The 22,264-nt window shown below is 49.8% G+C and overlaps 1 long non-coding RNA gene across 1 annotated transcript in view; it reads right to left on the bottom strand.

The window, feature by feature from the left end:
- The window catches only part of LOC138920471 (uncharacterized), a 155,243-nt gene that overhangs the window by 126,795 nt on the left and 6,184 nt on the right, over positions 1–22,264 (bottom strand). The window lies entirely within an intron of this gene.

Genomic DNA, 22,264 nt, shown 5'->3' with positions numbered 1-22,264 from the left:
ATATTTTGAAAAGTCAGAGCTGATAAACGTTTTAATTGTCTCCAAAATAAGCATATTTAATTTATGGTACAAACGCTTGAGGCCATTACCTGCAAAGCCCTATGCTGGGGGCTGGGGAGGCGAGTGGGTGGGCCCTGTGCCAGACGTGGGGGAGAAGGAGTGTGGGGACAGAGGACAGGGGGGCAGGACGGTGAAAATGCATTTGACAGGACCGGCCTCTGGGAGTTGACAGTCTCGGGTGTCCACCGTTTCTTTTTCTTGTTTACGTGCACACGAACTCATCTGAGAGCAGCACTTTAAAAGCGACCCCCTTTAATAAGCACCTGTCCAGTGGAGGTCTGTGTGCCTGAGCTCTGCAGGGGCCCCTGGGGCTGCAGGACGTGGCTTGCCCACACTGTCCACGGCTCTGCTCACTGTCACGGATACTGCTTCTGTCTTCCCCCAGACACAACACAGAGATCATCTTTAAAAGGTGAAAATGAGCCCTGAGGCTAAAATCCAAATCAATTCCCAAACAAAGGCTTCAACACCTTGAGATTGTCACATCTCCAATAAACGCTACAAGTTGATTTAGATCAAAAGGCCTGAGTAGCTAGAACTGGGGATGCTCTCCAGCCTGATGAGGGGAAGGAGATGGGCAGGGGCGGACCGGCCTCCAGCGCGCCGGAATCACGGGGGCTGGAGGCAGCCAGGGAAGCCAAGGATCTCAGACACGGAGCTACTCGCCTAAGATCGCCCACGGAGAAGAGACAGGGCCCCAGGGCCGTGCCAAGCAGCCTAACACCTAACTCAGGCTGCCAGGACTTTCTCCCATTTGGAGGCAAGTCAACTTGCCCACCAGGGCTCTGGGTGTGGCCTGGAGCTGCCGGCCACAAGCAGAAAACATCCCAGACATTTTATTCACTACTTTTTAAAATTGCCAATATTCTGTCCTACGTCTAACACACTCACTCATTTAGTATAGAAAATACTGCTGACGTGAATTTCCAGGGAGTAAGATGGTGCTCCAAGAAGATGCATCATTTTTATCCAGATGCGTTTTGAGCCTTGGGACGCCCGGAATGGAGGGCAGCAGTCCAGCCTGAGAAGCAGAGACTGAAGGTGGGCCGAGCAGGGGGACGCAGGACACAGTGTTTCCTCCCCACATCCCTGCAGGCAATGATGAGGTGAAGACAACTCCCAACATGGGAGCGTTTCCACGCCCCCGCACCGCGCCTTCGCATGTTCAGAGGCAAACACCGCTGCCGTCACCTGTGCTGCGGTCGAGTCTCGGGACAACCCGAGTCACGGGACAACTCGGCCTCAGCACCTGCTGCCCCCAGGGCAAATAATTGATGTCCTCTACGGCCGACAAGTGACGATGGCAGGGCACCATTCCCAGCCAGCATTGGAGGCCTCGATGTTCTGCAAATGTGGCCAAATTACTCATTTACTGTGATTTATATTATTTACGGAGTCTCGTTTTTCCAAATCAATTATTTTCTCCTTGACTTTGATAGTTGGGGCTACAATGACAAGTGTTACAAAGTTGAACACAAAATGCGCACCAAATTAGAGAGAAATGAATCTTCAGGTCTAATGAAGAAATTTCCAAAACCTACTTGAAATCTGTGTGTTTAGAGCCTGGATGATGAAGAGGTGTCAGAAGAAGGTAGTCAGGCTACAAAGCACTCGCGTGTCTTGTTCACAACACAGGACACTCGCTCTTTCAGCTGCAGATTTTGAAACTCCTCACAGGCCAGTCTAACAAGAGGAAACCAGCTGGGCTGGCTGGGAGCCGAGACAAATGGCAGCACAGAGCACAGCTCACCCCTGGGCCCAGGGTCTGTGCAGGGTCCGCTCCTGTCCTGCAAATGTGTGTCCCACACTGGGGAGACTCCAGGGCTCACTGGCAGGGGCTCACTGGCAGGGGCTCACTGGGGTGGAGGGGGGTTCCTCCATATTCACCCCCAAGGAAGTGAAGAAGCAGAGTCCTACCCTGGCCCTCCAGTTGTTCACAGTCTGGAGGAAAACACGAAACTATGTGCTGCTCTTGAGATATAATGACAATCACCTCGATTTTAATTGTCCAAATAATGTCACGCCAGGATGTCCAGCATCTCCATCTCAGACTGAACCCTAGGGAACCTAAGAGGCATTGTTTCTAAATCATCCGCTGCTGTCCCCTGCTGCCATCAGGCGTCACTGTGGGAGATAAGACCCATGGTCCACTCTGGCTCACGGAGCCCTCTATGGCCCCTGGGGACTCTGAGCCCAGGCCCTGCGGGGTCATGAGGTGCCCAGCCTTGGCCTTCCTGGTCCACACTGACCACCAGCCATTTCCCCAAGGCCCCCCGTGTCACCACACTGCACCAGGACCAGCCTGTTCCCCCAGCCAGACACTAGGCTCCCCCTTGCCTCCAGTTCCCTCTGACGGCCCGGGTCCTACTCAATAGGGACACTCCCAACCCATCAGAGATCATCTCAAACCCTGAACCTCATGAGGAAAGGAGACCTATCAGGAGGCTCCCGGCCTTCATGCAGAGGTGGCCCTGCGACCACAGGATCCAGGGGGCAGCTTGCTCAGCCTCGGGGTCCCGTTACTGCCCCCCTCGCTGCTCCGTTTGTGTGACCCGGAGGGCTGGTGGTGGCACGCTTCCCCGAGGTGTGCAGTCCACTCTAATTAGCCAGAAGATGATGAGCAGCCCCGCTGGCCAGGGAGGAGGCTGAGGACACGCACAGAGGACAAATCAGAGCAGCTCACACACAGGAAGCCCAATGTGGTGCCCCAGCCCTCCCAGGGAACTTTATCCTGAGCAAACAATGGCACCAGGCATGGCGGGAATGCGGACTGACCAGGCAATGGAGGAACCCTGGAAACTGGAGTTGGAAATGTGAGCTTTGCTCCTGGTTGTTCCAAGGACACTCCCCATGCCTGGTCCCTGGAATGGAAGGAAGAGGCCCTGAGGGTCTGTGGCTTCTTCCAAGAGCGCTGGATCATTTCCACTCTCCTGGCCATCTCCCACCCTCGGCCCTGGCCATCTCCCACCCTGCATCCTCGCCCTCTCCCAACCTGCACCCTGGCCATCTCCCACCATGCACCCTGGCCATCTCCCCACCATGCACCCTGGCCGTCTCCCCGCCATGCACCCTAGCCAACTCCCTGCCATGCACCTTAGCCATCTTGCACCCTGGGCCCTGGCCATCTCCCCCTCTGCACCCTGGCCATCTTGCACCCTGGGCCCTATACCTTGGCTGTCTCCCACCCTGCGCCCTGGCCATCTCCCCCCAGGGAGGCCTGGGTTGAGTGTGAGGACAAGGTGCCCAGGCCAGGCCCAGTGCTGGGGCAGGGAGCTCTCAGAGGTTCTGTCCTTCTCCACAAGGTGAAAGTGGGGGGGCTGGCTTGGACCTCAATCCCCAACCACTCACCTCCCCAAAAGGAAACGCCTCATCTTGGCTCCTCCTGTCTAGTTTCTTTGGTGTCTCTCTCCTCTGTGCTAGAACATGGCTTCGTTCCCCTCGGAGTGCTGGAAATCTAAATGAAGGCAAACCAAAGGCAATTTTTCCTAGAAAATGGTGGACGGATGGTTCTGCCGGTCTGTGGGGTTCCCGGGGCCCTCCCTGGGGCTCCTTGTTCATGAGGATGTGCCCACACTCCCACGCATGCCCAGCACTGCTCCAGCAATGCTGCAAAACGCGGAACCCAGGAAGACCAGGAGGAAGATGTCCAGCATCCCACCAGCAGGGACACAGATGGTTGATAAACTTTCTTCCTTTCTCTCGATTTACCGGCCTGATTTTGTGACAGGAATATGGAAGAAAAGCTCAAACCTCTCACCATAAACCTTTGAGGACTCACTGGTGACAGTCTCCTGACACCCTCTTCCCAGAGCTCGAGTGGAACCGCCCCACAGTGAGAACGACGCAGCCGAGGGAGGGTTTCAGCAGCGTCTCCTTCAGAGACGGGAACTTTGTTCCCCGGCGGCCACCTTAGCGGAAAGACCTAGTGCTCGTGAGACTCATGAGAGGTGGGCATTTTCTTTGGGTTTTTTCCTTTCAAAGGAGGACAGGCAAGTGCCTCCGTTTTCTCGTCTCTAACACAGTGGACGTTAAAAAGAGGCGATGAAGTTGGGGAGGGGAGGGAATAATCGTGGAAATATCACCTGAAAGTCCTGGTCAGTTTCCACAACAGCGGACCTCATTTTAGATATCCTCTTGTTATTCTCCTGCAGACAAATTAGCAAAAGTCCAACAAAAATGAAGGTTACCTTGAAGGATGCAGCTGGCTCCCAACCTTTGAAATGAGGAGCAAGAGCGCCCCCCTGTGGCACGTCTCTCATCAGTCGTCTTTGCCTTTAAGTCCTGCTTTGACAGGGTGCATTCTGCATCTTCCTTAGAATTGTATTTATTTGAGTGCTTGGGCCGTTTGCACACACGCCAACCAGCACGCACACCCCAATGTCCTGCTGGAGTCCCCGAAGGGGAGCCAGGTGGTCAGCAGACAGCCTCGGGATCTGCTCCTGACTTTCTGCTGGCGGATCCGGACCCTGCCCCACCCCGGCCCGGGGGGCGTCGCTCTCTGGGCGTGGGGTGTCTCTCCACATGGTGTTTCCAGGGTGAAGAGGGCTCAGCACTGAGTGGGGTTTTCTTCCCTTGAAGAGGCAGGTTCCCAGACCATCCCAGGAGGGTGTTTGCCTTCCAAGCGTGTCTTAAATCTAAATGATTCAGGGCTGGTCTACACCACCTGCCTGAAGGCTGTTTGGACCCCACCTCCTCTCTCCCTGAGGAGGATAAAGTAGTGAAGCTGAGGATGTCAGAATCACACCCTGCAACCGGATCTTAGGGGCACTGAGCCAGAGGCCATGGTCCTCCGCACCTTCAGGTCCTTCTGCCTTGAGGGAAAGAGAGTCGCCCCCTGTTTTGCATGTTTGTTTCTTTGGGGGACAGACCCAGGCCCCATGACAGAAGTGAAGCTTTGTCTCCCACGGGGCTGCCGCAGGTGGCCCATCCCCAATCCTCTGTGTTGGCACGACCCCAACCCCAGTCATCCAGGTCTCTAGGGAAGAGAGGATGGGCTACCCTAGGTATTGAGATACTGTCCCCTAGCCTGAGGGGGCTTCTGTCCTGGGACCAGGCTGGAGTTAGGGTCCCCTTTTACTCAGAAGCCCCGCTGTGCTCACCAGGGAACTCCACCAACATGGCATCAGGACTGACCATACGGCCATAAACCAGCAGCAGAGACCCTGTCCCAAACCTCAGGGCCCTTCTTTCCCAGCGTCTTGGTTAACGGTGCTGTGAGCTACAGGGAGTAACAATGGGGACCCTTTCTGTGTCCCTCCTGGAACGTGAACTAGTGTTTCCACTCCTCACGTGGCCTTGGCGAGTCTCACAGATTGTATTGCCGTTGGTATTTCTAGAACATCATTTTGAGAGGAAGATGAAAACACTTCAACGTTACAGGTTAATCTATGGCGGGAGTGTTTTCGGTGTCGAGGCCTCTGTGTTACACTTAGGAGGGACCCTGCTCTGCTGTTCTCGTGTCTGTCAGCTCCCCCAGTGGTGGGAGCTACTGGGAGCCCCCTCCGTCCTCCCCCTCTTTACTGTTTTCAGTGTCTCTGGTGCGAGTGCCTTTGGCAATGACTGCAGCTTTCTGGCTCTTTCTCTCTCCTTCCATCTCCCGCCCTCCATCTCCTTCTTCCCCGGGACCCTCCTCCACCGAGGGCAGTGCTCTCCTGCAGCCTGTGTGTCCGGAGCCTTAGATTTCAGCTCGTGGCTCAGCTCAGTGCAGGCAGCTGGGTGTCGAGGGGCAGGACGGAGTCTGTATGGAGCTGTGGCCCTGAGCCCCACCCAAGCCCGCACGGCCACAGCTGCCCGGGGCCTGAAGGTATCCCAGCAGCCATGGTCCTGGGGCCAATGGCTGTGATCCTTCTAGAACTCTCTGTGGGAAGCTCTTGGGTCCCCCCAGCAGGACAGAAAATCTTCAGAGCTATCAGACTTCAACGAAACACAAGCTTTAGTTCCCTCGGTTGGAGAGGTCGCCCACCTTGTGAATCGTTATGTTATCAACTATAAATTGAGAAAAATGTCAAGGAGAACAATGCAGGTGTCATGAGATGGGACAATGCCTTCTATTAATGGCTGACACCAGACTGCCTCTCAGGAGGGTAATCGTGTATTTGGGGAAAAGTAACAAGTGCAGGGCAGGAGGAGAAGAACACAGGACCTGGATGTGCTCAGCAGCTTCCTTCATCCTGGCAGCAATGGTCTTTGTCACGAAGCCTTCAGCAGAGGCTCTGCAGCTCGGTGCTACTTGGGACCTTGGTCAACGATGCCGTCCCCTCCTGAGCCCCAGGGTTGTCAGTAGAGGACTTCCTCCCAGGGTGGCCTTGAGGGCCCAGGAAATGAGGCAGCAAAGCCTTCAGGGAGGGGCTGGCTGGGGAAGCGTGGCTCTCCTCCTTGCTCGCCAGGAGCAGGGGTCCTGGGCCTAAGGTGGCCAATTCTGGGCCAGGTCCTGGGCCCCAGGGTGGTCAATTCCAGGTCCAGGATCCTGGACCCCAGGTACAAGGGTGGAGCTCGAGGGGGTTGAAGTGGGTCCTCCTTCCTGCAGTCGGAGGGGACACGGTGCTCCCTGCCCCCTCCCCCCACAGGGGCCATGGTCCTCTTGTCCCTGTGGCCGGGAGAAGAAGGGGACTGCAGACCCCGCCCCACCCCTGTCCCAGCTGACCCACCACCCTCCCCTTGGAGCTGATGGAGAGAAGTTTCGGCTTGGAGGGAGGACATGAGGAGGCATTTTCCCCTGCTCCAGCTCCAGGTCTCGGGCTCAGAGCCTGCCAGCCCCTATTAGCTGTGTGGCCTTTTGCTGTGGCTCAGTGTCCTCCCCTGTCCCGCTAGGCCAGCTGTGCCCCCACAAGCAGTCTCTGCCCAGGCCCACCTTCCACTGCCTCCCGAGACCCCCGGTGGGCAGGGGGCTCCCTCTGGGTGGGGTGTCTCTGAGCCCTGGCCAACACACTACCCGAGATGCACCTTGAAGTTGCCCCACAAATAGCACAAGCCTAACAAGGTATTACAATGCCCAGCACACAGAGTTCAATCTCTTAAATCTACTTTAGAAAGGCAATTTTTCCTTTAAAAAAAAAAAAAGGTAGTTTGATTCAATCCAACCGTGCCTCTTCAAGGGTCTGGCAACTTTTCCAAATTGAGGAAGGGCTCAAGAGGCAGAGGGCAAGGAGAGCAAAGGAACCAGCGATCAGGGGGAAGGCTGGGGGTCCTGGGTGCTGTGGAGGGGTGTGGGAGGGGGGCCTCAGCAGAGGGAGCTGGCGGGTCTGAGTGGAGGGAGGAGGGGTCCCGGAGCAGAGAGGGAAGGCAGGGGCATCTGCAGAGCAGGACTGTGGGGAGACGTTTCCTAAGACACGCCCCACCACTAAGTCTGGACAACAACTTATTAAATTGATTTAAAAGAGAGGAACTTCTCATAGTAACTTATTAAATATTTAATGCAGTGAAACTCCCCCAATTTGATAGAGGACATCTACAAGGGCCTAGTGGGAAGAAACTAGACGCCTCCCGCTAACATCAGGGACAAGCAAGGATGTTGCCTCCCACCACTCCTGTTCAACTTCATCCTGGAAGTCCTGGCTAACGCAGTAAGCCAAGAAAAGAAGATAAACAGATACAGATCGGGGAGGAAGAAACAAAACTCTCTTTGTTCACAAATGGCATGATTGTCTCTGTAGAGAATCGCAAAGAAAAAGTTTCTATAGAGAGGCAAAAGACCCAGAATAGTCGACTCAATGTTGAAGGAGAAGAGCAAGGCTGGCGGACTGACACTACCCAACTCCAAGACTGACTATAAAGCTCCAGTGATCAAGACAGCGGGGCATTGGTGAAAGCACAGACAAATTGATCGATGGAACACAAGACAGATCTTGGAAATACACTCACGTAAATATAGTCAATTGATGTTTGACGAGGGAGCAAAGGCAATTCAACAGAGCAAAGATAGTCTTTTCAACACTTCCAGATAGCGCTGGAACCACTGGACATCTGCGTGCAGAAAAATGAATCTAGACACAGACCTTACACTCTTCACAAAAGTTAACTCAAGATGGATCACAGACCTAAATGCAAAACGCAAAACTATAAAATTCCTTCCAGATAACACAGGAGAAATCTAGATGACCATGGGTTTGCAGGTGACTCTTCAGAGACACTAAAAGCACGCTCCATGAAAGAAAAAGGTATAATTTGCACTTCATCAGAATTAAAAAACTTCTGCTCTGTGAAAAATGCTGTTAATAGAATAAAAAGACAACCCACAGACCGGAAGAGAATATTTTCAAAGGACATATCTAATAAAGTACCTGTATCCAAAATATACGGGGAAGCTCAGAGAAGTTAGATAGTCTGGCGTATGAGTCTTCTGTGGCCGCCATAACAAATCAGCACAAATTAGGGGCTTGAAAGAACAGGAATTCACTCTCTCACAGTTCTGGAGGCCAGGAGTCCGGAATCAGTATTACTGAGAAATACCGAGGTGGCGGCAGGGCGTGCTCCCTCCAGAGGCTGGAGTGGAGAACACTTCCTCGTCTCCTCCGGCGTCAGTGGCTACTCGCATCCTTGGCTTATGGCCACGTCTCTCCGATCTCTGCCTCTGTCTTCACATGGCCTCCCCTCTGTGTGTCTGTGTCCCTCTGCCTCTCTCTAATAAGGACACTAGTGATGGCATTTAGGGCCACCTGGATAATGCAGGATGACCTCCTCATCTCGAGATCCTTAGCTTAATCTCATCTGCAAAGTCCCTTTTTCCAAATAAGGCCACATTCACAGGTTCCAAGGTTTAGGACGTGACATATCTTTGGGAGCCACTCTCAGTTTACTGCAGTCAGCATGAGAAAGGATGAGCGTTGAGGAGGAAATGACAGATCTAGACACACAGAGGGGTGAGGAGACTGCAGCCAGCCCTGCCTGAGTCTAGGAGTTTGGTTGACGTTTGGAAAGGCACCAAGCTTAGCGGGAAGACAGATAAAGAAGACTCCAACAACACGTTGCTGCGCAGCGTGCGGCCCAGTTGCGTCTCCATGCTTCCCAGAGGCTGCAGTGGAGATTTTCAATTGCTTTTTCTTCCTTTTGGATGTCAGCCCCGTTTCTTTGCTGCGTTTCTTCTATAGGCAACGTGGAACTTGGACAGATGTCTTGAATTGAGGATATATTTGGAAAACCTTCACCTGAAGAGTCACAAAAAGTGAGGAGGACGCAGGGGAGCTCCAGCCACCTGCTGGGGTCTGCAGGGAGTGCCAAGATGCAGGTGCCACCCGACCCAGACACTCCGGGGCGAGAAGGGATGGGCTGATGGGCTCCTGGGGCCAAATCTCAGAAGGCAGGGACCGTTGGGCCTGGTGCTGACCCAGGGTGCTGACTGGGCTCCGGGGTGGACGGGGGGTACCCCGGCGTAGTGTCACCTGAGAGATTTCACACCCCTCGCAGAAATGACAACTGCCTCCCCAGAGCCAACGCTTGCTTGTCTGCACAGCGGTCCTGCTTCTCCAGGCTCTGCCAGCAGAGGGCAGCAGGTTGCCAAAGAAAGGCACCAGGCCTGGCTCCTCCATCACCGCGGGCGCTAGGGTCAGCAGGCAGGGCAGCCAGGGCCCGGGCTGCCGGCTTCTCCATACTTACTTCCACTTTGAAGGAGGGATGGGGGCTGTGACATGATTTCCCACCTCTCTTAGGCTGGATCATAAAACAGCCTGCGTTTAGACATACGTGACAGCTCTCAGAGCTGTCGGTCATCTTTGCTTCTGACCTCACAACCCCTCGTGGCAGCAGGACTGGGGGAGTTGTTCCATCTGCCAAGGATGAAGAAACAACTCGGACAGGCTGGGATCTGCTCCAGGGCCTCCTGCTGGAGGAGCAGAGCAGGATCTGGAGGCTTGTGCCCCGAGGTGGGACGTGTGACATCAGCACCTGCTTGCACCTGCTCGGGGCTGAGCACTCCGGTCACAAGCACCCAAAATGGGGACCACCTGGGGCACACATGCATCCCATTGCACACCCATTTTTAGAGTAATTCTCAGGAGCTGCTGTAACACGTCTACACCCCGAGGTCATGACCACATACCAGGACATGTTTTTAGAGCTCGCATTCTTGCATTCTGTGTTTTCCATTGATTCTGGAACTCTGTTCATTAGAATTTGTCGACATGAGACCCAGGATCACCCCCTGAAAATGAACTGCTCCACTTAATGGGCATTTTGTCCCTTAGGATGGCGTGTCCCCGAAGCCTATCACAACAAAGGGGCTCCTCAGAGCATTTCCCAGCAGGAGGCAGATCCGAGGACAAGACACAAAGGTGCAGTTCAGAGGAGGTTGGGTGGGTGGGCCCTTTCTTCCTGCAGCATCTGAAAGTCATCTGATCAATCAAGCTGACACCTTCTCCCACGAGGAGAAGCGAAGACTCACATTGTCAAGGAGCCTTTGAAGTACAAAGATCTTTTTTCAATATATAGAATTCCTACGTTACTAAGATAAATGGGGGAAGAGTTGACATTTATTGCGCATAATTTAAATTCAAATTGGCTCCCAGTAAAGGAAAATTACAAGATATTCTGAACTGTTTGCCTTCGGTTCTGCTCCCTTTGCTGAAATGAGGGGTCTAAACTGCTTTAGATCTGCCTTAATTTTTATAATTTAGACAACAAAACTGTACTATGGAATATCAGGAAACAAATATTTTTATTTTTCAAATGAAGTTACCCCCATCTGTGAATGTTTCTTTAAAAAAAGAACACAAAATAAGCCAGCATTTTTCTCAGTTTTGAATATCTGATTTAAAAATAAGAAACATCAAATCATTGACAATGTTCCAAAATACAGAGAAATGCACAGGTGAGTATCAAATTTAGAGAGGAAGGATTTTCCCCAAAGGTGTGTGCAGATTTCTTCCAGACCCCGCTGTTATGGACACATGGAAACACGGGCTCTGATCTTCTGGAGTCCCGCGACCTTGCTCCGTTGCCCCAAAAATGCAGAGCAGAGAAGCCCCCCAGGATTTCTGTGCAGGATGGTTGGCAGGAAATCCCTCTGCCGCCTCTGAGCCCAGGGATGCCTCCATGCCTGGCCCTGCCATGTGGGCATGGAGGGGGTGCGCTGACCCCTTAGGTGGCCATCAGGCGGGACCCCAGGCACCTCTGCTCTGCCTCCTCCCTCTGCTCTGCTTTCTCATTAGAATGAAAGTGACATTGCAGCAGGAGCCAGAGGGAAGGGAGAGAGCAGGGGGCATTCCCGCTGGGGACCTGGCAGGTTCAGGGCTCCTCAGGGAGACGATTTCTCCTGTGAGCCGTTGCTTTTGGTATCCTGAAAGAGTTAAAAGAACCAGAGGAGGAGAAGAGAGCATTTAATGCTGGCTTGTGAGCAGGATGCTGTGGGGTGTGACACAGTGGAGGGGACAGCAGTGAGCCCCCGTGCTCAGAGGAGAGGAGGGGACGGTCACCGGCTAGGCTTGATGATCTCTGACCTGCCAATGACATGCATGTCTCAAGCAGCGCCTGTGGGACCCAAATGTCACATCTTCTGTAACCTGCCTGCACTGTTGCTGAGATGCTGGTGATGCTTGGCGGGTCCTGTCACTACAGGGAGCACCCCTGTGGTGATTGGGGACACACTGTGTCCAGGCATGTCTACACTTCCCAGAATCTGGTTGATTTTTACTCTCTCTCCCGGCAGCCTAGGGAGTGTTGCCTGCTGCCTGCTAAACACATCATCCTCTAAATAGAAACGAATCTGCTCTCGACAGTGCTTTGAGGAGAGCACAGTCTAATCCACCTCTGTCTTCAGCACTGCCAGCAGCGGGCTGGATGGGGAACCCCAAAAGATGCAGCCACATCCTAAACCCCGGAACCTGGGAATGTGAACTTATTGGAAAAAAGGGTCCTTGCAGATGCGTTTAAGTTAAGGATCTCAAGATGAGATTGTCCTGGATTCCGGGCGACCCTAAATCCAACGAAAAAGGTCCTTATAAAGAGAATCCAAGGGAGATTAGACAGAGGGGACAGGAGAAGCCATGTGAAGAAGGAGGCAGAGGTTGGAGCGATGGGGCCACAAGCCCAGCGATGCCTGGGGCCACCAGCAGCTGGTGGAGGCAGGCAGGATCCTCCCCTGGAGCCTCCAGAGGGAGCACGGCCCTGCCTGCACCCTGATCTCAGACTTCTGGCCTCCAGAACTGGGACAGGATACATTTCAGTTGTTTCAATCCCCCAGTTTGTGGTAATTTGTTACAGAAGCCACAGGAAACTAATACATTTGCCTTCTCTTGGCGTCACCATCACAAAATCCTTCATCTTTCATCCCAGACCTGCTCCTCAATTTCAACCATTTTTCTACCTTTCTCTTAATTGTCTCTAGTCTTTCTAAAATTAGGTGACCACCTATCCTGGTTTGCCTGGGTCTTGTCCAGTTTAGTCTTTTTTTTAAGAATGGCCCTGAGCTAACATCTATTGCCAATCTTTTTTCTTCTTCTTCGTCTTCTCCCCAAAGCCCTCTAGTACATAGTTGTATATTCTAGTTACAAGTCCTTCTAGTTCTGCTGTGTGGGACGCTGCCTCAGCATGGCTTGATGAGCAGTGCTAGGTCTGTGCCTAGGATCTGAAGCAGGGAAACCCTGGGCTGCCAAAGCAGAGCACATGAACTTAACCACTCAGCCACAAGGCAGGCCTCTCTTGTCTTGGTTTCAGCACTGAAAGTCCCACATCCCAGGAACCCCTCAGTCCTGGCAAACTAGGACAGTTGGTCACTGTATCAATCAGGGTTCTCCAGAGAAACGGAACTATTAGGAAAGAGATAGATAGATAGATAGATAATTGATTGATAGATAAGATATATATATGTAGATCTCTCTCTCCTCTCTCTGTATATATGTCTCTCAGATAGATAGATAAGATAGATATAGATATATAGATATATGTGTCTCTCTCTATATATAGATATCCCTCTCCATATATATATGGATATATATACATATATCCCTTTCTCTACATATATATCTCTCTATATATGCACTTCTCTCTCCCCCCATATCTATAGAAAGAGATTTACTATAAGGAGTTGGCTCATACAATCATGGAGACTGAGGAGTCTAAGATCTGCAGTCTGCAGGTCTGAGAACAGGAGGAGCTCTCCTTCCTCCACCTCTTGTGCTGTCCAGGCCCGCAATAACTGGACAGGGCCCATGCACATCGGGAGGGCAACGCTGTACTCAGCCCGCCAGCTCAGAAGCTCATCTCTTCCTGAAACGTCCTCACCAGCCTGAGGCTCGGGGCTCAGGCTGGCGTCCCCACCGCCTGCGGCACCTGGGAGAAGCAGGAGCTAATTCCCTCAAGGGTCTTTGGCCCGGATTTTCAAAAGATAAGTGCAGAAAAAGTTTGCATTGTGAAAATGCCGGCGAACAGAAGCCGATGACCTTCCTGGTGTAAGCGCATGTGAGCCTGCTTTGACATGGAGAGCATCAGCGTGGCTCCCCCTTCTCAGAAGGAGTGGCCCCGGGCACAGGGCGGCAGTCACCCACTAAAGTCAGGCTTCCGTGTCATGGGAGGGTTACCCGAGTCACCCTGGATGGGAGGAATTTCTTCCCTCCATCAATTGTCAATTGCTCCAAATCTCTGCCCATACATGTGAATCTCACAGGCACGTGGGCCTCTGTCCTGTCCCTACCTATCTGAAACTGTCTGCACCCATTCGGTATTTGGGCCTATTCCCTGACATTTAGGGATTACTGAACGCCAACAATGACAAGTACTGATACGCAGCGAGGGCTCACGGCAACATTGGGGGCCACACTGTGATGACCCATTTCAGAGACAAGTGAGGTTCCAAGAGGTGAAGCTCACAGAGCTGGTGAGGATGAGCCCAGAGCCCTCAGGCCCCCAGGCCTGTGCTCACGGTCCCGGCACTGTGTCTAAGGCCGGCTCTGCGCTGTGGAGCCTGACGCCCAAATCAACAGGTGCTTTCCAGGCTCTGAGGATGAGGGCGTGCTGGAGCCAGGCTGTGGGTGTCGATGGTGGATGGTGACCAACTCCACCTTCACAGATGTCACATGGGCAGCTTGCCCTGGCCATGGCACACATATTTGCACTATGGAAACTGGCAAACATGACAGACCAGGGCTTTTGTTTTTGTGAGGAAGATTGGCCCTGAGCTAACATCTGTTGCCAATCTTCCTCTTTCTGCTTGAGGAAGATTGTCACTGAGCTAACACCTGTGCCAATCTTCCTCCATTTTATGTGGGACGCTGCCTCAGCATGGCTTGACGAGCAGTGCTAGGTCCACACCCAGGATCCAAACCTGGGAACCCCCGGCCACTGAAGCGGAGCACACAAACTTAAGCACTCTGCCACTGGGCAGCCCCAGGGCTTTTTTTTTCTTGAGAATTGGTTTCCCATTGCTTATAATTAATTAACAGGGTAACTATTTGCAAAAAGATATCCATTCAATTTGTGTTGGCTTCATATAAAATTATATAATTGTGCTCACACACACACACACACACACACACCCCATAGCAGTGGCAAGTAGTTTTAATCATAGCTCTCCATCTAAATATTTAGGATATACAGCTGCCATTTGACAGAAAGAAATCCTGAGCGGCTCTGATGTTAGCTGAGACCCCCATGCTCCTCGTGGGTCTTGTTAAATTTGGCCTAGTCCCCAGTGCCAATGTTACTGAACCAGGTTCATTTTGCCCGCTGCACAATATACCAATCACCGAGACCACGAGTTTGCAGCAGAGAAAGGGTTTATTCACAAGGCAGCCAAGCAAGGAGATAGGAGAATAAATCTCAAATTCATCTCCTGAAAAATGGGGTTTTGGGATATTTATGGGATAGAGGGGCAAAGTGGTCTGAAGCGTGGGGATAGATGACTGGAAGTATGAGAAGTGAGGTAATTGATGATCTGTGCAGGCGTAGTCCGATTCCACGCCTCTTCATAGGACGCATGTTCACAAAATGGTAGCATTAGCATGATCTGAGGGTGAAGTTTTCGGACGCCTGATGTCAAAGGGTCACCTATCGGTCACCCGCGCAGGCCCACTTGATGAGTTGGTGGTCTTTACCGGCCTAAACTGGACAAGGAGTCACTCTCATTTCCTGAAAAACTGAAGCACCTGTTACCATGGCGACCCAAGCATCAGAGATGTCACCTACAGGAGGGACTGTATGACGCATTCTCTAACTACTTTTGCAAACAGACAACTGGCTGAGTCGAGTTAAAGCAAGTCGGCCCCCAGTTTCACCAAGTGGCCTTGAGACTTTTTCCAAGCCTTGGAGCTTCCTCCGTGAGTTCTCTTGGAGGCCCAGCTCCTCCACCTTGCCGAGAAGGCTCTGTTCCTCCTGCCTCATCCCCACCAGAGAGGGGTCCCTTCACAGGTCTGCGCAGGACAGTCATCACTTTCTCGGAGCTTCGAGGGGCCCTGGGTGGAGGAGGCCCTGGCAGAGAGTCCTCCCCCTGCTGGCTCTTCTCCCTCCTGTCCCTGTCCTTCTGCTCCAGAAGCCCAGGGGCCTACCCCAGCCTCATGCCCAACAGTTGCACCCACATCCAGGTCCTGCGTTCTTCTCCTCCTGCCCTGCACTTGTTACTTTTCCCCAAATACACGATTACCCTCCTGAGAGGCAGTCTGGTGTCAGCCATTAATAGAAGGCATTGTCCCATCTCATGACACCTGCATTGTTCTCCTTGACATTTTTCTCAATTTATAGTTGATAACATAACGATTCACAAGGTGGGCGACCTCTCCAACCGAGGGAACTAAAGCTTGTGTTTCGTTGAAGTCTGATAGCTCTGAAGATTTTCTGTCCTGCTGGGGGGGACCCAAGAGCTTCCCACAGAGAGTTCTAGAAGGATCACAGCCATTGGCCCCAGGACCATGGCTGCTGGGATACCTTCAGGCCCCGGGCAGCTGTGGCCGTGCGGGCTTGGGTGGGGCTCAGGGCCACAGCTCCACACAGACTCCGTCCTGCCCCTCGACACCCAGCTGCCTGCACTGAGCTGAGCCACGAGCTGAAATCTAAGGCTCCGGACACACAGGCTGCAGGAGAGCACTGCCCTCGGTGGAGGAGGGTCCCGGGGAAGAAGGAGATGGAGGGCGGGAGATGGAAGGAGAGAGAAAGAGCCAGAAAGCTGCAGTCATTGCCAAAGGCACTCGCACCAGAGACACTGAAAACAGTAAAGAGAGGGGAGGACGGAGGGCCTCCCAGCAGCTCCCACCACTGGGGGAGCTGACGGACACGAGAACAGCAGAGCAGGGTCCCTCCTAAGTGTAACACAGAGGCCTCGACACCGAAAACACTCCCGCCATAGATTAACCTGTAACGCTGAAGTGTTTTCATCTTCCTCTCAAAATGATGTTCTAGAAATACCAACGGCAATACAATCTGTGAGACTCGCCAAGGCCACGTGAGGAGTGGAAACACTAGTTCACGTTCCAGGAGGGACACAGAAAGGGTCTCCATTGTTACTCCCTGTAGCTCACAGCACCGTTAACCAAGACGCTGGGAAAGAAGGGCCCTGGAAGTCAAGCAGCCCACCAGAAAGCCCTCTGCTGAACCGTGGAGGCTCCCTCCCACCCCCGCGTGCGCGTGTGCGTGTGTGTGTGTGTGTGTGTGTGTGTGTGTTCACTCAGTTGGGTTTGTAGAACGTGCTTCACTCTCGCAGCCTAGAGAGAAGAAAGTTCATGGTTTATGCAGCATGTGACACTAGCAAAACATCATTAGCCTACAGGGTAAATATAATGGACTCGAAGTTCCTGTTTTTCCAGAACACGTTCCGAGCCTTTAATCTGCATTATGACACTTATTTGATAAGACACAGGGTGCGGTGCTAATGTTCAATCATCATCCTAGGCTCGGTGGAGGGCCCACAGGAAAGGTGCTGATGCAGGAGATAACGCCCACAGCATTGGAAGAAGACAGGTTGGCCCCCGCAGCCAGGCTGGGCTGTCGGGGTTCAGCCACTGTCGCCCAGGCGTGGCCCCACAGGGCTGGGAAGACTGGGCAGCCTCCTAGCATTGCATCAATGCTGAGATGACTAGTCAAGACAGGCAGAGTCCCTGCCTCACTCAGAGCGCACCAGCTAGTGGAAATAAGGTGTGTAATCATGGAAGGATAACTAGGAAGACATTAGGGGAGGGAGGAGAGTATGTCCTCATGGACAAGCGAGAGCTGTGAGCACAGTAAGAAGTCTTGGTGATGGACAGGTATGAGGTTTGCCCTCCAGCTTCCGCACCCAGGCAATACTTGTGTTCCTTCTCCATCTGTAAAATGGGGACAAAGCAAGTGAGTTAAACCCATCCTGGCTCCCAGTGGCCACAAAATTATGTGGGGATCCTTTGTAGGCTGGGCCCAGCCACCTCCCCAGCCTTATTTCCATGGCTCCTCCCCTCACCTGCCAGGTGATGCTCATGGAAGGAATAACAGGATGGTGGGTGGAAACATGTCCATTACACCTATTGCTTCAATGATGCAAACTACACAAAGTGAAGCTCAACCAAATATTGACAGGTAAAAAAGCAAAATTAGGACAAGGATAAGAACGACTTTAGACCTCGCTTCAGGAACCATGCAAGCAAGACAAGAGCAGAGCGAAATATTTCACATGTTGGAAGAAAAAAACACCCTCAAATTCTGTACCCAGTGAAATTATCCTTCAAAAGTGAAGGAGAAATAAAGACTTTCTGAGACAAACAACAACTCAGGGAATTTCTCACCAGTAGGCCTACCTTTGAAGAAATGTTAAAAGCTCTTCACCGAGAAAGGAAAATGATAGAGGTCAGAAGCTGGAGCCTACCCAAAGAAAGGAAGAGCGTTCTAGAAGGAGTAAGTGAAGGCAAAATAAAACCTCTCGTTTTTCCCATTCTTAGTTGATCTAATAGATAACTGTTTGCTCAAAACAATAACAGCAACAACGTGCTGGGTGACTATTGGATGTGGACACATGAAATGAATGACTGTATGTTATAAGGGTTGGGGGGAAGAATTGGGAATACTCTGTTATAAGATGCTTGCCTTGCCCAGCAAGTGTTACAGTGTTATTTGAAAGAATACTTGGATTAGTTGTAAACGTGTACTGCAAATTCTAGGACAACAACTAAAAAAAGTGAAAAAGAAGAAGAATTAACATGCTAAGAGAGGAGAAAAAATGGAATCATACCAAATGTTCAATTAAAACCAGAGAAGACAAAAAAAGAAACAAAGAACAAGGGCAACAAATAGGAAACAGTAACAAATGTGGCAGATATTAACCCAGCTATATCAATACTGCCTTTAAACATCAATCGTCTAAATACGTCAAAAAAAAAAAAGACAGAGACTGACAGAGTGGATAAAAAAACAAGACCTAACTATATCTTGTCTACAAGAAATTCATTTTACATATAAAGACACAGATAGATTGAAAGTAAAGGGATGGAGAAAGTTATTCTACACTGACGCTAATCCAAAGAAAGTAAGAGTAGCTACATTAATTTCAGATAGAGCAGAATTCAGATCAAGGAAAATTATCAGGAATAAACAAGGAATATATAATGATAAAGGGTTAGAGTTGGAGACTTCAACACCCCCTATCAGAAATGGACAGACCCAGCAGGCAGAAAATTGGTAAGGACATAGTTGAACTCAACAGCATCAATTAACTGGATCTCACGGACATTTATAGAATAACCTACCCAACAACAGGAGAATACAGATCTTCTCGAGCTCATGTGGAACATTCACCAAGATAGACCACACTCTGGGCCATAACACACACCTTAAAACATTTAGAAGTATGCATACTGTGTGTGCTCTCAGACTGCAATGGAATTCAAGTAGATATCGACAACAGAAAGATAACTGGAAAATCCCAAAATATCAAGAGATTAAAAAACACACTTCTAAATAATTCTAGGGTCAAAAAAGTCTAGAGATGAATTTTAAAAGATATTGAACCAAATTAAAATGAAAACACAGCTTATCAAAATTTGTGGGAGGCTGTGAAAGTACTGCTTAGAGGGAAATTTATAGCATTGAATGTATATATTATGAAAAAAGAAAGATATAAAATCAATAATCTAAGCGTCCATCTTAGAAACCTAAAGAAGAACCACGTACACCTAAAGGAAGCAGAATATAATGAAATATAAAATAATAAAAATTAGAGCAGAAATCGTGACATTTTCAATGGGAAAAAATGTCTGAAAATCGAAGAAATCAAAGCTTGGGTTTGTTTTGTTTTGTTTTTGCTTTCCCTTTTCACAATATCAATAAAACTGATAAGCTTTTAGCCAAGCTAAACAAGAAAAAAAGAGAGAAGACATAAACCCACTAACATCAGAAATGAAAGAGGGGCCATCACTACTAATTATATGGACACTAAAAGGATAGCAAGGGAATATTATGAAGAACTCTATGCCCACAAATTTGATAACTTACGGGAAATGGACCAATTCCTTGAAAGGCACAGTCTACCAAAATTCACAAAAGGAGAAATAGATAATTGGAATAGACGCATAACTATTAAAGAAATTGAATCAACAATTAATAGTCTTCCAAAACAGAAAGCACCAGGTCCAGATGGTTTCAATGGTGAATTCTACCGAACATTTAAGGAAGAAATGATACCAATTATCTACAGTCTGTTCCAGAAAACAGAAGCAGAGGGGCCACTTCCTAACTCATTCTATAGGCGAGCATTACCCTAATGCCAAAACCAGATAAGACATTACAAGAAACAGAAACTACTGACCAATATCCCTCAAGGACATAGATGCCAAAATCAACAAAATATTAGCAAATTGAATCCAAGAAAGTATAAAAGGAATTGTACACCACAACCAAGTGAGATTTATTCCAGGAGTACAAGACTAGTTCAACATTTGAAAATCAATTAATGTAATCCATCACATCAACAGGCTAAAGAAGAAAAATCACACGATCATATCAATAGGTGCAGAAAAAGCATTTGACAAAAATCCAACACCAATTCATGATAAAAGCTCTCAGCAAACAGGTAATAGAGAACTTCTTCAACTTGAGTAAAGAACATGCACAAAAAGCCTATAGCTAACATCACACTTAATGGTGAGAAACTAGACGCTTTCCCCCTCAGATCAATAACAAGGCAAGGATGTTCCCTCTCATCGCTCCTCTTCAACATTGTACTGGAAGTCCTAGCTAACACAATAAGATGAGAAAAGGAAATAAAAGATATACAGATTGGGAAGGAAGAAATAAAGCTGTCTTTGTTTGCAGAAGACATGATAATCTATGTAGGAAATCCCAAAGAATGAACCAAAAAGATTCCTGGAACTAAAATGCAATTATAGCAAGATTACAGGATACATGGTTAACATACAAAAGTAAATCATTTTCCTATACACCAGCAATGAACAAGTGAAATTTGGAATAAAAAACACAATACTGTTTACATTAGTACGAAAAAAAAAGAAGTAGTTATGAATAAATCTAACAAAATACATACAAGATCTCTGTGAGGAAAGTTACAAAACTCTAATGAAAGAAATCAAAGATCTAAATAAGCGGAGAGATGTTCCATGTTCATGGATAGGAAGACTCAACATTGTCAAGATGTCAGTTCTTCCCCACTGGGTCTGTAGAGTCAATGAAAGTCCATTCAAAATCCTGGCAAGTTATTTTGTGGATATCAACCAATGATTCTAAAGTTTATATGGAGAGACAAAAGACCCAGAACATCCAACACAATATTGAAGGGGAAAAACAAAATTGGAGGACTGATCCCACCTGACTTTAAGACCTACTATAAAGCTACAGTAATCAAGACAGGGTGGTACTGGTGAAAAAACAGACAAATAGATCAATGGAACAGAATAGATAAGCCCAGAAATAGATTTTCATAAATATAGTCAACCGATCTTTGACAAAGGAGCAAAGGCAATTCAACAGAGCAAAGATAGTCTTTTCAACGCTTCCAGATAGCGCTGGAACAACTGGACATCCACATGCAGAAAAATGAATCTAAGACACGGACTTTACACTCTTCACAAAAGTTAACTCAAAATGGATCAAATGTAAATGGATCAAATGGACCTAAATGTAAAATGCATGGGGGGAAGGAGGGAGGGACAAATGGGTGGAGCACAGAGGATTTTTAGGGCAGTGAAACGATTCTGTACGATACTGTAGTGGTGGATACATGACATTATACATGTGTCCAAACCCATAGAATGTACAACACCAAGGGTGAACCCTAATGTAAGCTATGCACTTTACTTAATAATAATGTATCAGTGTGATTTCATCAATTGTAATAAATGTTCCACACTAATACAAGATCATAATAGCAGAATCGTGTGTGTGTGGAGGGAGGCGTTATGTAGCAACTCTGTACCATCTGCTCAATTTTCTGCAAACCTAAAACCACTCTAAAAAATAAAATCTATTAACGTTAAAAAGCAATTCGGGAATAGTATTGGTTAAAGAAATTCAAGAAACTCTACCCCAGGCTCATACCAGCGTATTTGCAGCTCTTCTGGTTCCACATGCAGTTCCCTCTGCCTGGAGTAATCTGCCTCTGCCTGTCTGATAAAATCCCAGACAGGCAGCAGACCCCCGTCAACTCCCTCTTCTTGTGAAAAGCACCATCCACTTAGAAGCCATCACTACCTTCCCTTTTGTTGAAGCCAAATAAATAAATCTCTAATGGTGGAATGAGTGTTCTGCAAGGCTAACACATGCATGGAGAAGGAGGGGGGTGGGGTATATAGGTCTTCTCAATTCCTTCCCTGGTTGTCAGCACCCGGATGATGACCAGCATGCTCCCCACCAGGCCCAGGACACCTGGGAAGGCCTGGGAGAGCAGGCGTCTGAGTGGCCTTGTCCCCTGAACAGAGCTGTTGTGCACGTGTGTCACTCACACCTAGTGGGTCTGCGTTTCTCAGTCTGCAGACACCAGGCAACAAAACCATCCGTGCTCTTTCACAGCTTAGTGTGGCGTTCACTACAAGCCTACGGGCCCTGTCGCAGGCACAGATGCACTCAGTTAGAGTTCCCTCTGTCCGTCTTTCTTGCCTGGCTGGTGTCAAATCGGGAAGGTTCTGGCTCTCTGTGAGCAGGCGTCCACACTAGCACCCCTGGGACATGCGTCCTCCCTTCCAGCCTTCGGTCAGGGCACTGCCTTGTCCTCTGGCGGTTGCCCCTCATGAGGACCCAGAGATTCCTCAGGACCCCTACACACACTCACACACATACACACACTCACATGCACATACACACAGACATGATGCAC

The sequence above is a fragment of the Equus caballus genome, chromosome 1 (genome assembly GCF_041296265.1).
Source record: "Equus caballus isolate H_3958 breed thoroughbred chromosome 1, TB-T2T, whole genome shotgun sequence".
Lineage (NCBI taxonomy): Eukaryota > Metazoa > Chordata > Mammalia > Perissodactyla > Equidae > Equus > Equus caballus.
This window is presented reverse-complemented; position numbering and strand designations above follow the sequence as displayed.